This window comes from Ammospiza nelsoni, chromosome 2, assembly GCF_027579445.1.
Source record: "Ammospiza nelsoni isolate bAmmNel1 chromosome 2, bAmmNel1.pri, whole genome shotgun sequence".
NCBI lineage: Eukaryota > Metazoa > Chordata > Aves > Passeriformes > Passerellidae > Ammospiza > Ammospiza nelsoni.
Genome location: NC_080634.1, coordinates 64,038,426 through 64,055,641, shown reverse-complemented (window position 1 = coordinate 64,055,641; position 17,216 = coordinate 64,038,426).

Sequence of the window (17,216 nt, the reverse complement as noted above, 5' to 3'; positions counted from 1 at the left end):
AAGGTATTTTTGGAGTGAACAGATTTTATGCCATAGTTCATTCTGTGTTCCTACTGCAAACTTAAGAAATGTACATTTACCAGTGTCTTGAGTGACATCTCCTGGAGAAAGTTGACATGGTCATTCCCAGCAATTTGCTAGTGAACTCTGACAAGAGATTTCTAGATTCGATTCCTGCAAGTCTGGGTTTGGAAAAGGGAGATTTATGTAGGAATTTTATTTCCTTTTCAAGTAAAGCTGAATCAAGATACACAGTTTTTCTTCCTCTCACAATAGCACTGGCTGAGTTGACTCAAAGCACTTGTCTGGAGGCATAGTAACAACCATAAAATTGTGCAACAATTTGTCTTTATTATTACATGTTTTGACTCGGTGTTTCATGAGAAGTATGTAACCTTACCCTTCTTCAATGGCACTGGGGTAAATCAAAAGCAACTACAGAAACACAGAGAGCAGGGACTGACAAAACTTTTCCAAGGAAAAATCAGGCCAATGCCCTGTGAAGAATGAACAGATGATTTTAACGTAATCTGGAAGAAAGAGATGACTTCTCCCCATGCTTTGGAATCCTGAACTCTAGCTCTGCCTTTCTGAATTATGCAGTGCACAGTAAAACTACTGCAACATGGTTTACAGCTAGAAACTGGATTAAATAAACATGCTGCCAGGAATAATGTATATTCCAGCAACCAGCTTAGCTAAACTAAACCAAACTTTGATATTTCACTACTGTGCACAAAGGAATGCACATAAGGTAAGAATTGGTAACAGGACAGTTTTTCAATTTCATGTGTTCACAGAAGGAAAAAGTAGGTTTAAAAAATGCATCATTAATCTCTCAACTCATCTCTTAGGTTTCAATTTTATTCTATTGATCATGAACCTGAAGATAAACTATTTCAAGGAAAAATATGATTGATTATTTTATTCAACTGTTTCTATTATTTTCACAGAGCTGTTGCATACTGTTACAGGAGGACTACATGATCTCCCGATGTCCCTTCCAGCCTCAAGAATTTTGTGATTCTGTGAAAAAAAACAGGCAAACCTGAGATATGAAGAAGTTATATATAGTTATATTAGCAAGTATGTGGAACTGAAGGAGGAAGAAAATATTAGTGCAATGACCCTTAAATTATCAAGAGAATTCTAAGAAAATCTTTCTTCCTCTCCCTCAAATGAGATCACAGTGATTATTCATAGTCACTGGGCTATCACAGAGGAAAAACTGGTTATAGTCTATGTTTTGAACCCTTACTTCACCTTACTCAGAATAAATGCTCTCATACAATAAATTGACGAAAGAGGAGTTAGAAAGTAAATTCTTGTTCATTACAAGACTCCAGAACACATACAGGCACAACATTCAAATGAATCACATACATTTAGGTAACTCCATATAATTGAAAATATTCTTAAAACATCTAATAATTGTATTGAAGTTTCTAAGACAAATAGTTGTTCCTTCTGTAACTAGGCAGACAGAATTACATATACTGAATTAAAGAATTTTACATGCAGTAAAAAATTGCCATTGTGTTTCAACTGATGTAAGTGAAAAAGCCCAATTTCCTTTTATGCTGTGTCTGCTTCATTTATGCTACTGTGCAGCAACAGGATCAAGCCTGGGCATGGGTTTTGATGTTGAAATGGATCATCTTTCATTTAAATGTGGCTCATTTCTTGTAAAGTTTTTCAGATTGTTGCGTAGAAGAGGAATTAGTGAGATGAATTATTATTTAAAATAACTCTTATTAGTTAAAGTCAGCATTTTAAAACAAGTCTGAGTCACCAATGCCTTCTATAATTTTTACTTTTGTTGTCATGCCACTCTGAGAGCACAAGATAGACATTTTAAATTGCTTCAGATGCAGACAGTATAAATTACCTCCATAAGACCTTGCTAGGCAAGTGTAGTGTCAAAGTATACTATATTACAGCCTACTAGAGTACAGTATTTATTTCTGAAAGCATATCAGAAGAAAATAATAGACAGAAGTCATAAATTCTAATTCATGTAGAGATAAAATAATTGATAGAAAATTTAGAGGTAAATTTGCAGTTTCAATCATAATGATAAAACAAAGTGCATAACTTTAAGTACCTAACTGAGGTTAACATCTTCATAACTGACAGTCCATCTACATCTCTCCATCTTCTACACTGAGAACAAAGAGAAAATAATGTCTCTCAGTTCTAGGTCGTCTAAATCAATCCTAAGTCATTCACATTTGGCTACAGAGGGAAAATATTAGATTGTGTGAGTACACTCCTACTCTGTTTCCCCCTGTTCCCAGTCAACTATTTTTGAAAGTGTCATTTGAAGGTTCATTAAGATAATTCAAGATTTTAAATAACAGTGTGTTTAAGCCATAGCAGGTTGGCCAAAAAATTAAGAAAAGCCTCACAAAATCAGGTACACAGGTTTAAACACAAAGCAAAAGATTTGGAGCCTAATAGCTTGGACTGAGTTAGAAATTTCCAATCATGATACTGGCAAATCCACTTGGCAAAATCCATGAAGAGCTGTGCCAGTGTACTGGCCTTGCTAAGACAGGGTTAGTTTCCTTCCCACATCTCGTATGGTTCTGTGTTTTGGATCTGAGAGCAAAACAACCCTGATAACATACCAATGTTCCAGTGTTTGCTGACCAGTGCACAGCATCAAGGCCTTTTCTGCTTCTCCCTCTGTCCCCCAGAGGTTGTACAATCTGTTGGGAGGAGCCACAACCTGGCAGGTGACCTGAGCTGACCAGAGAGATGTTCCACACCATATAGTGTCATGCTCAGCAATAAAAGGGGAAAGAAGGGGCTTTGAGGGTTAATCAGCTTTTGTCAGGAAACAGGATGGGCATCAGTCTACTTGTGGGAGGTAGTGAATGAGAGTTTTTGCATCACTTCTGTTTATATCTTTTTTTACACTTACAATTCCCCTTTTTGTTTTTTTTTCTTGACTTCCTAGTTCCTTGCTTTTACTCTTCTTTTAATATTACCTTGTTCCACTGAGGGAATGATGAAAAAGTGAGCAACAGGCTGTGTGGTGCTTGACTGTCCATTGGGATTAACGCAAAAGAGCCTGCAAGTTTGAAGAACTACACTGGCTTAAAAATCAGAGATTAAAAAACAAAAAATGGTATAGCTTTGTATAATTATTTTTTCCTAATTTCAGAATTGATAAAAAGGTTTTGGTTGGCTTTTTTGTTTACTGTTGTTTATTTGCTGCTGTTTTAGAAAATGGAATCAGATTGACATCTGGAACAACAATAGTTTTTCAATTCCCAGAAACCAAGCATCAGATAGTCATGTGACTCTTTATAAACTATACCATGTATCAACAGATAGGGAACAAGACTACAAGATCTGACAATGCTGCAGCACCAAGTGCTGTCAGAATTATCAGTAAGAATATAAATTCTCTTTTTATCTGAACAAAGAGCTGGTCAGGGGTCTAAGTATACAAATTCTGAGAAAGCTGCCAAATGCACCTTCCCACTGTGTTGTGGGATCCTCTTGAAAGGCTCACTCCACAGCTATTGCTGCTGAAGTACAGAGCAGTTCTTTTCTTTCACCTGTCTAGTGTAAAGTATTCAAGACACTTGCTGTCTTCAAAGAGCATTGCAGGCATTCAGCAAATGATCATCCCCAGCACGTTTTGTCCAATTTCTATTACCAGCTCCCAAACAATTAAACAGATGCTGTAAGACAAGGACTCCAAGAGAAGGCCAAGAAGTAGGAGCTGCACTCATCCTGCCCCTTTCAGCATGTCATGGTTTAATCCCAGCTGCCAGCGAAGCGCCACACAGCCACACACTGAATCACCCCTGGTGGCAAGGGGAGAGAGTCACAAGAGTAAAAGAGAGAAAACGCGTGGGCTGAAATCAAGGCAATTCAATAAGTAAAGCAAAAGACCCTCATGGAAACAAAGAAAAAGAAGGAATTAATTCATCATTTCCCATGGGCTGGCAGGTGCTCAGCTGTCTCCAGGAAGGCAGGGCTCCATCACCTCTAGCAGTGACTTGGGAAGTCAAGCACCATCAATCTGGGCACTTCCTCCTTCCTTCTTCCCCCACTTTAAATGCTGAGCATGACACCATGTGGTCTGAAATATCCTTTTGGTGGCGTCTTGCATGGCTTACAGAATACTTTAAAAATTCCCACAGTTACCTGAAAATTTTATTACACAAACTTAGATGATGCCACACCCTCGATTGTGTGATTAAGACAATAGTGAATTCTCCAATAATGACATGCTTTGACCTCAGCTAAAATAAGTACATGATTCTATAACTTCGTATGTGAAGCCTATTGGATTAAGCAAGTGTGGGCTCATATGCATTTTTCAGATATTTTGTTACAAGGAAATAATTTAATTTTGTTGCATTTGTTTTTCTAAAAATTCATTATTTTCTTAAATATTTTGAAAATTTTGAAAACTGTAACTCCTTTTGATTGTAAAAATAGAGGAGGTTCTTATGCCCTCTGATTCAAATATTTCTACAGACTTTGTTAGAAGATGGAGGAGCTCAGTTCATTGGCTTAAATGGCTGTGTGAGAAATATCTCAGCCAGATTTAAGGTGCCACCCAAGGGCACTGGGGGTCTCTCATAGGTTTGGCACAATATTTACCTCTTTAAATTGAAGTTCCCGGATGTGAGATATCTCAGATAATTTAAAATAATTGTCTCAGATAATTAAAAATAAGGTGTTTAAGGTAATGTGTAGCAACCTGACCTGCTCCAAAATCATCATATATGCTCCATATCACTAGAACAGTCAGAAACAAAAACAAGATTTAGAAAACAAACAAACATACATTTTTAAGCAAATATCTTCATAATTACCAATCATTCTCTGATAGTACTGAAAACCTCTCAGATTTGAAAAAAATATTAATTATAGACAGAGTGGATAATTTATATCTAGCAGATATGTTTTGCATCTGTGTAATTTTAAGAGCTTTCTTCCTCTTTTTCTTGTTTTTCCTCTTTTTTTCAGCAGACATGATTGGTACTAAACTTTAAAATATTGTGCTAGAACCTTAAATTTCAAGATTATAGCTACTCAATATTTCTCTTTTTTTCTGTCAGACTTTTATATAGGTGTTGTTGAAAGCACTGCACTATCTTCATCTAGTTATTTCATGATATGTTTATGAGGTAATAAAAGAACACTTTTTCTAATTGAGAAATCAGCAGAGAGAAATTTGCATATAGAGAGAAATTCACATATAGATTAATCAATTCTACTAATAAAATTATAAAATCAGAGTAATCATTAATTTTAGGTTTCCTTCATTGTGTATATGAAGAATTGGATTTTTGAGGGAATAATCTTCAAATATCAGCTGTTTATACCGGCACCCCAAGTCCTGAAATGAAATATAAGAAACAAGAGAAAAGTTCTGCTGAGGACTCTGATTTGCAAAAGCTACTTGTACCAAAGGCTTATTCAATTTTTTTTCCTTCAGATTTGCTGATGAGAAAGAATTCACAGTGTAAACTTTACAGGATTCAGCACACCCATGAAAATAAATTACTACAGGGAATCTCCTGTTGATTCATTACAGTGATTTACTATGGTCTTTTAATTGTTGAGCAACAGAATAAGAACAATACAGAACTTTACAAAACTTCTTTAAAGAAGTATCCCAATATTTTCAGAAAAGAAAAAAGAATCAAGTGTAAGATAGTAATCTCTCTGAAGTACAAATTTAGAACCACAGGATAAAATCACCACAGGCAGATAAAGCACTGGAACTGTACTGTTTTTACAGCACTTATCAAAAACATCATGATTTATCAAGGGCTTCTTTTACTTTCTTTCACATCCCCTGTAAAATATTTAATTGGGCAATTCACTGGAATGTCACGTGAGAATTTGAACATGTGCTTCTATGTAATTGTATAGGCTTATGTGAAATAGTGAAATGTTTACCATATTTTTATTCTTGTTCTATGCCAAAGATTGTTTCAAAAGCAAATTTTTTCAATTAATTATATATTCCTGAGACTCAACCTTTGACTATAAATTATAACAGCTATTGATTTGATGGTTCTAAAAGATTGTGTTTTATTCATAAGATGATATTTTTTTTGGAGTCACTGCAATTTATCTACTGAGTTATCAATTCATCCCTACCTTCACCAAATTTTTTTTTTGTTTCTTTATTAAATAACTTTAAGATTTCCAGCTTTGTTTGTTGTGATTGTAAAAGATACTTATTTGAAAAGGTGTGGAATTATCAAAACAAATATAAAAAAGGCAGTTCTTTGATAGTATCTATATATTTTCTCATTTTAGCCCATCAAGATAAAAAATTTTGAACATAAAGGGAGTCTTTCCAGCTTGCATTTATCAGATCTCACTAAAAATAAGTAGAACAACAACAAATATGTACAATGAACTGCATAGCCAAAACCAAAACAATAAAAAAGCTAGCAGAGATAACATTTCTCTTCTGAATGTTTTTTGCTGTCAAGCTATGAACCTAAATGTGTTTGTAAAATTGTACATGCCACTTGTATGGCATACGGAAATTCTGGCTCCTCTTTTCCTTTTTTATATCATCAAAACAAACAAAAAACCACCAAAAAACAAAGAAATGACAACAAAGTAACACCCTTCTTCCAAACACGTGAAGATTTGCATAATTTTAAATAAATCTTTGACATTTAGGTTAATTAAACACTTAAAATTACAAGGAGACATCTAAATGTCAACATAACAACATTGTCTTAAGCTGTACTTGAATCCTTTGCTGGAGATCGAACAGAATGAATCCCTTCTATGAGAAATCTTTCCTATATCCTCACATTTCTTTTGTACAAACTATATTTTCAGAACTCCATTTTATAATACGGATAATTTATAATGATCTAATGAATAATCAATAAAAATGAAATATTTAATTAATGTATTTCAACAGTTCAGGTGAAAACAACCAGAATGTGGCTGGTAGACAATGGCAGGCAATCTAGTTGTCCTGTCCAGTTCATCTAAGTGGAACTCTGAAGGAGTTTTGTTCATGGGTTTGTCCTAGGGACAGCCAGGTATGACTTTATTCTTCCTTTTGTTCTTTTGTTTTTCCTGGAAAGCTGTTCTGGTAAACTGGTTGCTTTTGGAACTTTTTTAATGCGATGACAACATTGACAGTCAAAGAACACAGCAAGTTGGAAGAGGAAGGAAAAGGATATGCTTGTGAACTTTTCTGCCCAGTCAATGCCTTTGCACCTGTCAGCTCTATCACAGAGCTGTAGATTGCTGCTGTGTTGATATTTTCTCATGCTTGGCCCAGGACACAAGGTGGCAGATGAGGGCGACCCTGTTATGTCCTGACCAATAGGTTACAGTGCCCCAGGGCCTGAGCACAACAGGCAGTGCCAGGTTCTGGTGAAGTCTCCAGCACAGCACGCATAGCTCAGGCAGGGACTGGATGCCTGACTCAGGGCAGGTCACAAACTCCTGGCGCCACAGGAGGGGAAGCCCTGGGTGAAGCTTTTCAGGGACACTGAGGTGTACTGTTGTCTCCAGGGCCCTGATGCCCCTCTATGAAACAGAAGGCATTTTCTATCTAGAAACAATGAGTGGCTTGCCACTGATCCCTGAGGCGAAGGTGAGCATTTTATTCTTCTCTAGTACTTACTAGAGATTGATGTGTCCTCATTTTTTCAACAGCATTAGTTCCTCAAACCTAAGCTTGTTGGATCAATTGCTTTCTGGATGACTGGAATGGAAGGATTGTAAGTCACAGCTTTTATTTATGACCTTTGGTATGGATTTGTTTCATATCTAACTGACATAGACTCTGCTTAGCTTGCAGGTTTCTGAAAAATCCATTCCTTAGGCACTTGGCTCTTCTTTATGCCTTATTGAGAGCCAAAACATTTATTGGCTGCTGAATTTTCCAGGAAGTAAGCTGGCAGCAGATGAGGTGTTGCTTCTCTGGTTTAGTGGAACTATGCCTAAGCACCTTTAAAAAACCTGGTTTTATATAATGCTGCTTGTCATCCATAAAACAGAGAAAAAAGAAAAAAAAATCCTGAATTTTTAAGCTATAAGAGTAAGCACATTTAAGTTTGCAAGGTCTTCAGATATTGTGATATAGAGGCCACAAAGAGATGCTTGCTAAGAAGGAACTATAGATGAGTTAAAGTTCAGAAACAACTTTTTAATTGCCAGACAAGCTGAATATTGATACTTTGAACTGTTCCCTGCCACTCATTCAATCAATTAAGTGAAAAACTTTTGAGCAAATCTGAATACTGAATTAATATGAAGAAATACTGATTTGCCTATAGACATTTTGTAAATGGAAAAGATTAATTAAGGGAAGCATTTATTTCAAATTATTTGCTCAGCTGTTGTTGCTCAGAATTCAGTGGGGTTTGCATATGTAACTGAGATACTTCAATGCAGGACGGGGAAAAGTACATATTATTTGTTTTTTTAATTTTGTTTTTTGTGGTTTGTGGATTTTTTAAATTGGTTTTTTGGTTAAAGCATACTAAAAAAAACCCAACATTGTATAAAAGAGCTAGCCTAGGTTACTTGATAGATAAAAAAAGATAAAAGACTGGAACTTTTTAAAAACTAAACAAAAACCCAAGCAAATTGATTAAAAGAAAACTAAAACATCTCCATAGCTGATGTACATTTTCCTTATTGAAGGGTCTGTTTTGTATCTGTTAGGATATTTTCTACGAGTAAGTTTTAAGAAGACTGTACTTTGAAATCCGGTGAATTCTAAACAGTCCCACATGACTATGGCAAGGTGCAATCATGCAAAAGGGGACCTTTGGAGCATAGAAAAGGAGAAAGAAATGAGACAGACTCACCAGGGCTGTGAACCTTGACAGGGGAACAAACAAGCTGTACTCAGCAGAAGGTCTTGGAGGCCAACAGATTTATGATGGATTTCCTATTTAACTGATAGGAAGTTGTAGCAATCAGTGGCACAAGAAGAAGGACGCAAAGATAGGAACAAGGCAATACCATGGGAAGAAGCAGGCAAAAGCATGCGAAAAAGACTTGAAGATGGTCATGTCATCATGGTGACAGTGGTGTTGTGCTAGGAAAAGTGGTACCTTGTCTTGGCTGATTCAGGAATCTCCAGGGGTAGCAGCGTTCTCAGCCAAAATGGACTCTCTGGGACCTTTCTACCTGAGGCTGCAGGGAGTGTCAGAAAACACCTGTAAGTGAAAGTTCATGTCAGTATCTTCTATGATGCACTTCTTATAGGTGTGGAGTGAGAAGTAGTTATTAAAAAAAGTCAAAGGAAGAAACCAAACTGAAGAAAACTGAAGTATGTGTTGAGGTGTAACGTGCTGCCACAATGTAATGTGCTACTGAACCACAAGAACAGATCCATGCAGAGCACTAGAAGGGGACTGACCCTGTCCAAGGCCTCCAGCACACACCAGCATCAGCAGTGAAGGCTATGCCTTGGAGCACCTCCACATCAGCAGTGGCTTCTCTAGGCAGACAGAGGTTATCAGATTATATGTAAACATTTGCTAACCAGAAGATCCCTTAAAGAACTACCAAACACCTTGCAAGAAGACACTTGCCTCCCTATGACCCGCTGTTCCTGAGTAAAAACATGGTTTTGTGTCCCAGCTGTGCCAGAGAAGCTGTGGAAAACTGGGCAAACTGCTCTAGGTCTGGAAAAAGCTTTGAGCAGGAGTTGGACCAGCTAAGGTCTGGTGGTTGGTTCCAACCAAAATTCTTCAGCAGTGCTTTCAGCAATCTAGCAATTTGAATTGAGCTTGCACTGACAGATTTTACCTTTCCAAGTTTATGGTAGAAAATTCTAAGTTTATTAACATTCAATTCTTCTTACAAACATTTAAGTGCTGGGATCCCAATGATCTCTGATGCTTTATTCTTAAAATAACAACTGGTTCTTTTGGTTCTTTGAAGGTGAAGCATGGATGAGGAATCAAAACCCATTATTACCAGTCTGACTCACATTCCAGCATTCATGTGTAGGCTCTGCTCTCCAGTTTCTTCATCTCTAAAGCCAGGACACAAATATTCGGTGTTATAAAGAGCTTTTGTATTGGGCTTTTGCACAAAAGATATATTTAATTTTCTCAACATGCAAGTATGCATGAGAACTGTAAAGTATTGGTGACTTTATTCCCTGGTTAGAGAGAAATTATACCGATCTATTCACTGATGAAGTCAGCTGGAGACCTTTGCTAGCTAATGAAATGCCAATGTTGACATTGTAATAAAAGATACACTTCTGGGTTTATGTTATTTTTCTTTTTTTCACATAGGAATGCTAATGAAAATTGGAGATGCCATAAGCCAGATTTTTTTGTAACTAAAAAATAGCAAGTCAAGTGAATTGCAAAAGTTTGTTATGAGAAGCTGTATATTAGAAGACTATTTTATGCTAATCAATAAGGTAATGTAATTAAACCATAAACTTTCTAATAATAGACAGAAGGAACTAAAAATTTACTCAAAAACTAAAAGCTTCATCAGTGAATGCAAAACCTGATATTGAGCTAAGAGAAAAAGTGTATTAAAGTGTCTAGTTAGGTTTAAAAAATATGGTGGAATTCCATTAATTCCATTTCTATTATATGTGTCTTAACCACAACTTTTATGTTTCTGGGGGAAAAAAAATCACTTTTATTGAGGCTTTACATACATTCATTTTATCAAAACTTGTTAACTTTTAAATAGAAAGAGGTTTATGGATTAGTATCAATATCACAGTTCATATTAAATACTTTGATTCCTTTTCCAGTTAGTTAAATCTTTTCTTTCCCACTTTCCTATTTTCACCTTTGTTAAAATCAATTTTATAATTGCCTATTTTGTAAAATTGTGAGATGGAGGACTTTAGACATAATCATATTTCATTCCATTAAAGCAAGAAAATGAAAACAAAATTGAAAAATTTTCTTTAAGGAAAAATTCCCATGTTTGTCTGATTTGTTCACAATACATAATTTGATCAATTACATTTCATTTTAGGAGTTCAGCTTGAAGGATGTAAAATAAATCTAGTTTGCAACCATGTTACAGTTATGTCCTAGGCACGACTCAGAAAAACAGTACTTCTAGTGGTATGTAATACCTTAGAAAACAGCCAGCCACAATATTTCATTGATAATTGTGGAACTGTAATCCTTGGGGTTTGCAAGTCAGACAGAAGCTTATATTAAGAATAGTGACATATTCCTAAGTATCAAGTTCACACATATTTGCTTTTCACCGTGTGTCATTTCCAATTTATTGTATGTTGTACATGTTTGAATAGTATTCAAAGGCAACTAATATGATTAGAGACAATCAGAATTGTTTATCTCTCAACTGAAAACCAACAACTTCGAAATCTTGAAAATCACTAGATAATAACATCATGAAAACCCATTTTCTAGTCTCCTATATCATTTATTTCATTCTGTGCATCTAGAGGAGCTGAGAAGGCAAAGAATGGAGACCAAAGAAGCAGAGGGGAAGTTGTGAAGAATGGCCAGGCTGAAATTCCTCTGGAAAAATCCTAAACACATAGGGTTTCAAGAAACACAACTGTAGCTCTGTTAAACTCGTTAAGAAATTAAACAGAGTTTTTAAAATTAAAATACATTTCATTTAAAATATACAAAGTTTCTGTATCACTATAAGATTAAATGAACCATCACTGTCGCTAAAGATATATTCCTCATTCCCTCAGTTGCTTGCCTCTAGCTTCTACTACCTTCTAAATGCCAAGTGCATGAAGTTCCTGTAACTGCATGATGAACTGGTCTGGTTAAAAATATTTTTGTCTCCAGGGATCACTTCTCTCAGCAGCAGCTCAAATTCAGGAAATGAAAGGTGCATATCCATAATCATTTCAACAAATCTAAATTGAGACTGCTGTGATCTCAGCTGCCTTTTCCATCCCCAGCTGTGCACTCTCCTGCCTTGAACTGGCACTATGTCTTGTGTAATCATGTATTGAAACATTATGGGAGCTGAACGGATGAAAATTCACAGAGTAAAAGAAGTTAAAAAAAAACAAAAGAGAGAGAGAGAAGAAAAGAAAACCCTTATTAATTATTAGCTGGATCAAGTCCTTGAATCAGTTTTTGGTGTGAGTGCCCAAGCCCTCGGACAGCAGAAGTTAGGGAAAAGGGATAAATATTAGGAAAAAATTGGGACCCTGACCGGCTACAAAGTTCAGAGATTACCTTGCTGAAGCAGCATATGGAGACATCATTTTTAGATCTGTGGCTAAAAAAAAAGGCAGAGTTCAGATAAATATACTACAGTATAAACACACTGGTATTTTTTCATTTTATTCTGTTACAGTTCTGCATAAAACTGAAAAATGGAGGTGAGATACTGGGCATCAGCTGATAGAGGGATATCAACCATTTTGAGAGGGTGCCATAAGGCTCTGTGTTGAATCAGAGCATCATGATGCCCCTTTGGCTTACACTAGCAGCAAAATCCCCACTAGCAGGGACTTAGATTATCAATTCAGCTTTGATGTTGCTATTTTTAAACTAGGACTTCTACAGAATCCCAAGCACCTTTAGTCTTCATTTCATCAAACTACAAAAAGGAAATTATTTTGAACTCCCTTCTCTTCTCTTGCAAGGTGAAATACTCCTGGCAAAATAACACACTGGCCATTTGTGTTTTCTAGAGTAATGCCAGTATTTCCCAGCTTCAGGCATGAGAAGAGAGAGAAAAATCCCTGCTCACTTTTAGTTTTGGATCACCTCTGCACTGTAATGGACTTGCCAGGCTGTTTACAGCAGCTTTGGGGCTAGTTTGCACTTGGTGTGGGAACAGCATCACAAAAACCTGGCCCTCCATCTTCTAAAAATCTAAAGCTCTGCAATCGAGTTTTTCAGTTGCAGCAGCTGCATCAAGAAAACAGAGCAAAAAGAAAATTAAGTGTTGAAAAAAGACATGGAAACATCACCCGTGTTCTTTAGTGCATTTCTACTACTCATTATCTGCTTAATTACCAATTCCTTCCTGCTCACTTCAGTGACAATATCAGCTGCCTAGCGTGGTAGGAGACATGAGCATCCCAAAATGATGTTAAATAGGCAAGCTAAACTGTAATACTGCATTAAATATTTCCTATTTAGGCAAGAATATGGCTGCATTTGATCTCGCTGAAACCCCCAAACTCTCACTTCATAGAGGTTTACCCAAGCTCTAAATCAACGAAGCTGAGGACATGTTGCTTTCTAACAATCTGTTCCTTCAAGTTAAAAACAGCTGAACATGATCTTGCCAGCTCCCAGTGTGGTGCTGTGGCTGAGAGGGCTAATGTGGCTGCATAATCAGGGGAATACTCATCTGGAGTGGGGAGGTTATATTACTGACATAACAGCATAAATGTTTATGTTTATTCTGAGACTCGAGGTGCAAACTGTAGTGTACACACTCCCCAGAGAGGCAGCTATTCTCCATGACTGCAGTGTTGAAGAGAATGGTAAGAAAACAGGATTGTTTACCACAGCAGGAGGAAAACAGCTCACACAGATTTAGATGCCAAACAATAAGATGCTAGGAATTGAAAATACTGATGACTGCAATGTTTTTGTTAGTCTCATGTCACACATACAAGCTTTTCCTACAGCAGATTGAATAATGGATGAGGAGCAAAAAATATGTGTACAGTGAGAAATGTATATTTCTGTATTGTATCTGAACTTACTGCTCTTTTTAGCCTTCTCTGGAAAAAGTTTTTCTACACAACAGTTAGCTTAGAAATACTTAGTAATAAAAAAGAAGAACACAGAAGTTACACAGAAAGAAGAAAGAGACAAAATACTGCTATACTTAGACACAAATGGGTATAAAGAAATACAGAACATGCAGAATTTTCACGCTTATTTCTAGCTTCTCTTCATGTTCCTCTAGCCCAACGGAAAGAAGCACTATCTTCTTCTGAGTGGGGTAACAATGCCAAACTTTGACATCAGCTTGTCATCAATCATCCCTATTTACAGACAGAAACAAACAAAAAAGCCAAACAAACAAACCACCAAAACCACAGTGTGGGAACCACTTGCTGCAGGCAATTCAGCAGGGTAATGAATGATGATGGAAATACCCAGAAATTCCAACCTTGTTTTCCCTGGTTAATACTTACCCAGTAGACCATGCTGGTTCTGCGAGATCACAAGTGTATTTTGTCTTTGAAGCATGTTATCCATTACCTTTGAAGGGGTTTCTTTTAATAAAATACAAATCAAACACATCTAAAATAAATCAAACACATCAAGGCTTTGAATCAGATCCCAAGTGGTCCTGATAACATAGTCTGCATTTAAAAATGTGCTGATAACATAATTTGCATTTACAAATTCTGGTAGTCTCAGTGAGAGTTAAGGTTAGTCAGGATATGTCATTCAGGATTTACATTCAAAGATAAAAATTGAAAAATCCCAACAGAGCCCCCCAAAAACTACACATGGGGCATGAAGGTGAGAGGTGGAAATAAACTGAGATTACTCTGCCCCTTATATTGAAAACAGCAGTTGGCCACAGGCAGAGTCTGAGTGCCTCATCTTTTAACTGTGAAGGGGTAAAATTTAGACTCTCAGGCTTCCTATTCTTGTAAGTCAAAGATGCTAATGATGTGTCTGCCTACCAATGTCACAAAGAATGCAACTGCTGAGACCCTTCCTTTGAAGCAAAGTACAATTCAAAAATTTTCATTTTGCCATTGAAAATCCCTGCTAAAGCTCTGACATATTTTCTGGCCTCACATGCAGTGCTATAATGTAATACTAGTGGGAGCACCAGAAGTTCAAAATCCACTAAAAGAGTTAACTTAACAATGACTTCTGTAACTAGAAAATAATTTCAGCACACCTTAAACCTGAGATATGTCATTACCTGCTGCTTTATCAATCAGGAAATACATAATTAGTCTATTCAGTAATTTTAAAACTGGACATGTCCACACTTCCACAGATACTGAAAGATCCCATGGATCTCTGCTGAAATTTTCAATACGTGTAGCTTGAACTATTATAAGCACAGATGATTGTCAAATTGAAGACTTTGTTTACAGCTACTGCACTGAACATATTTTTAGAAAAAAGGACATTTCTGAAGAAAGATTTTAAATTAGATGATAGCAAGGTTCTTCTGAATGTGCAGTTCAATGTCGAGATGTTACATCAGCCAAAGCAATTTGAGCTGGTATTCATTCTTTTTTCAAAACATGCCATTTATATTGAGTAAACAAGGTTATTGGCTTGGCAAAATACTTGTTGCAATAGAAAATACCATATTGAGTCATCCGATGATTTAGACATTCACCTTATATTATAAAAGGTTTTAAAAGATGAAGAATAAAACTTGCACTGAAAGGTAACAGTGAGAGATGTGAACCACCAATTTTATGTTCCACATTTGGCCAATTTAAAAATGAAAATAATAGCCTCATTAACTGTCAATCTTCAGAGGCATAAAATTCATGTTAAAGATCTGTATCTACTGTGTGAGATATCAAGAATACAAGCCACAGGAATAACGATTCTGCCTAATTTAAAACCTTTGTGTCAAAAGAAGAAATGAAAGATTGGACATGACAGAGGTGAATGAAGCTGTCGTTCTTTTAATTTTATTTAACTCACCATAAAAATCTTTCTCAATGTTTTTCTCTAGATTTTTCTTATCCAACAGCACCACCTTGTGATGGTATGGATTTTAGTATTTGGGTTTTCACACGCACACCCTCAACAAAACCTTTCTGTAGTAAGGTAGAGGTAGATAAAATGCTGAAAACATTAAGCATTATTAAAATAAATAAACACGATACAGGTGAATCTGTGGTCCCTAGATCTTCAGTCAATGTCTTCGGAAAAGTTTTTTGATGAAACAATGTCTTTTTTAATACAAAGATTCAAGAATATACCAACCTACATTAAAAGCAATATGCTTATATATTTATATATACATACTTAACTGTTATTTCATGCTGCTAAAAAAAGCTTATTCTCTAGCTTATTCTTTAAATGAGTGATTTTTATTGGTTTGGTGATGATTTCTAAGACTATGTATGAGCCACAGGTGCCCTGTGGAAGGTAAGATCTCTGTAGAATTTCTCATTGGCAAGCACCATCCTGGACCTCCACTCTGAGGTACCACATTCTGTAAATCCCCTGCTCAGGGGGCCCAAGGCTGTGCTCTCAGTCTGTTAGCCAAGGGCCAAAATCTTCCACTGGCTTTGGCACATTCTCTCTTTCCAATAATGAATATTCACCCAGCCAATGCACAGTGGACCTGACTGAGCAGGGTGGACTGAAATTACACTGGTGCAGAACACGTCCTTAGTGCATCCCCATCGGAAATGGTGAGCAAAGAATGAAATTGAGTCTTGGTTTCCCATGTCCTGAATGGATTACTTAATCACTGAGCAATCAAAGATGAGCAGGGCTGAGGCCTGTGCTGGCTTAAATCCAGTAGATATTCTGTGAAAGTGTCTATGAAATGAGACCAGGAAGCGGAGATTATTTGTGGATATGTCAGGTACAAAAAAAGAACTAAAAGTCTCTTGAGTGCCTCCCAGACAAAGGCATTTCTGCGCATGCTTGTTAGGACCTTATTCAGAAAATACATATGAACAAAGGGTGTTCAAAGTCTGGACTGAATTTTGGACTACAATTTTGGAATCAAAAATGTCAGCCAAGAAAGGAAAAGGCAACCAAATAACTTTATGAGTTTTCATTGTTTTTTATATACATTAGAAATATTAGAACAAAATCAATTTCAGGAAAAGCTTTCAATGATGTAATGATAAATTTAGTTTCTTCTAACCCTGAGAATTTCATAAATCTCTCACTTTTTCTTTCTTCCTCTATTTATCTATTTATTGAAACTTAGTACAGTGTGTTTTAATATGATTTTTACATTTTTAGATTTTCAAGTGAATTTAATTAAAAGAATTAAGAGATTCTTTTAAAATTTCTATTAAAATTGGTTCTAAATTATTTTAAAATAATTTAATTTAAAAAATTACAATGCCTAAAACAATGCAAAATAGAGCTTGCTATGTTTAGTGATTCTTAATAAATAGATCTTATAAACTGAGTGTCTTGAGATAACATACTTTGTGTTAGGACCTCTGAGAACTTGCTAACTGTGTCACAAGTGTCCTTATTTAACAACTTCAACTTCATTAGACCACTTAGGAGGGAAAAACCATTATACTAATAGTATTTGCAGATTGCACTTAT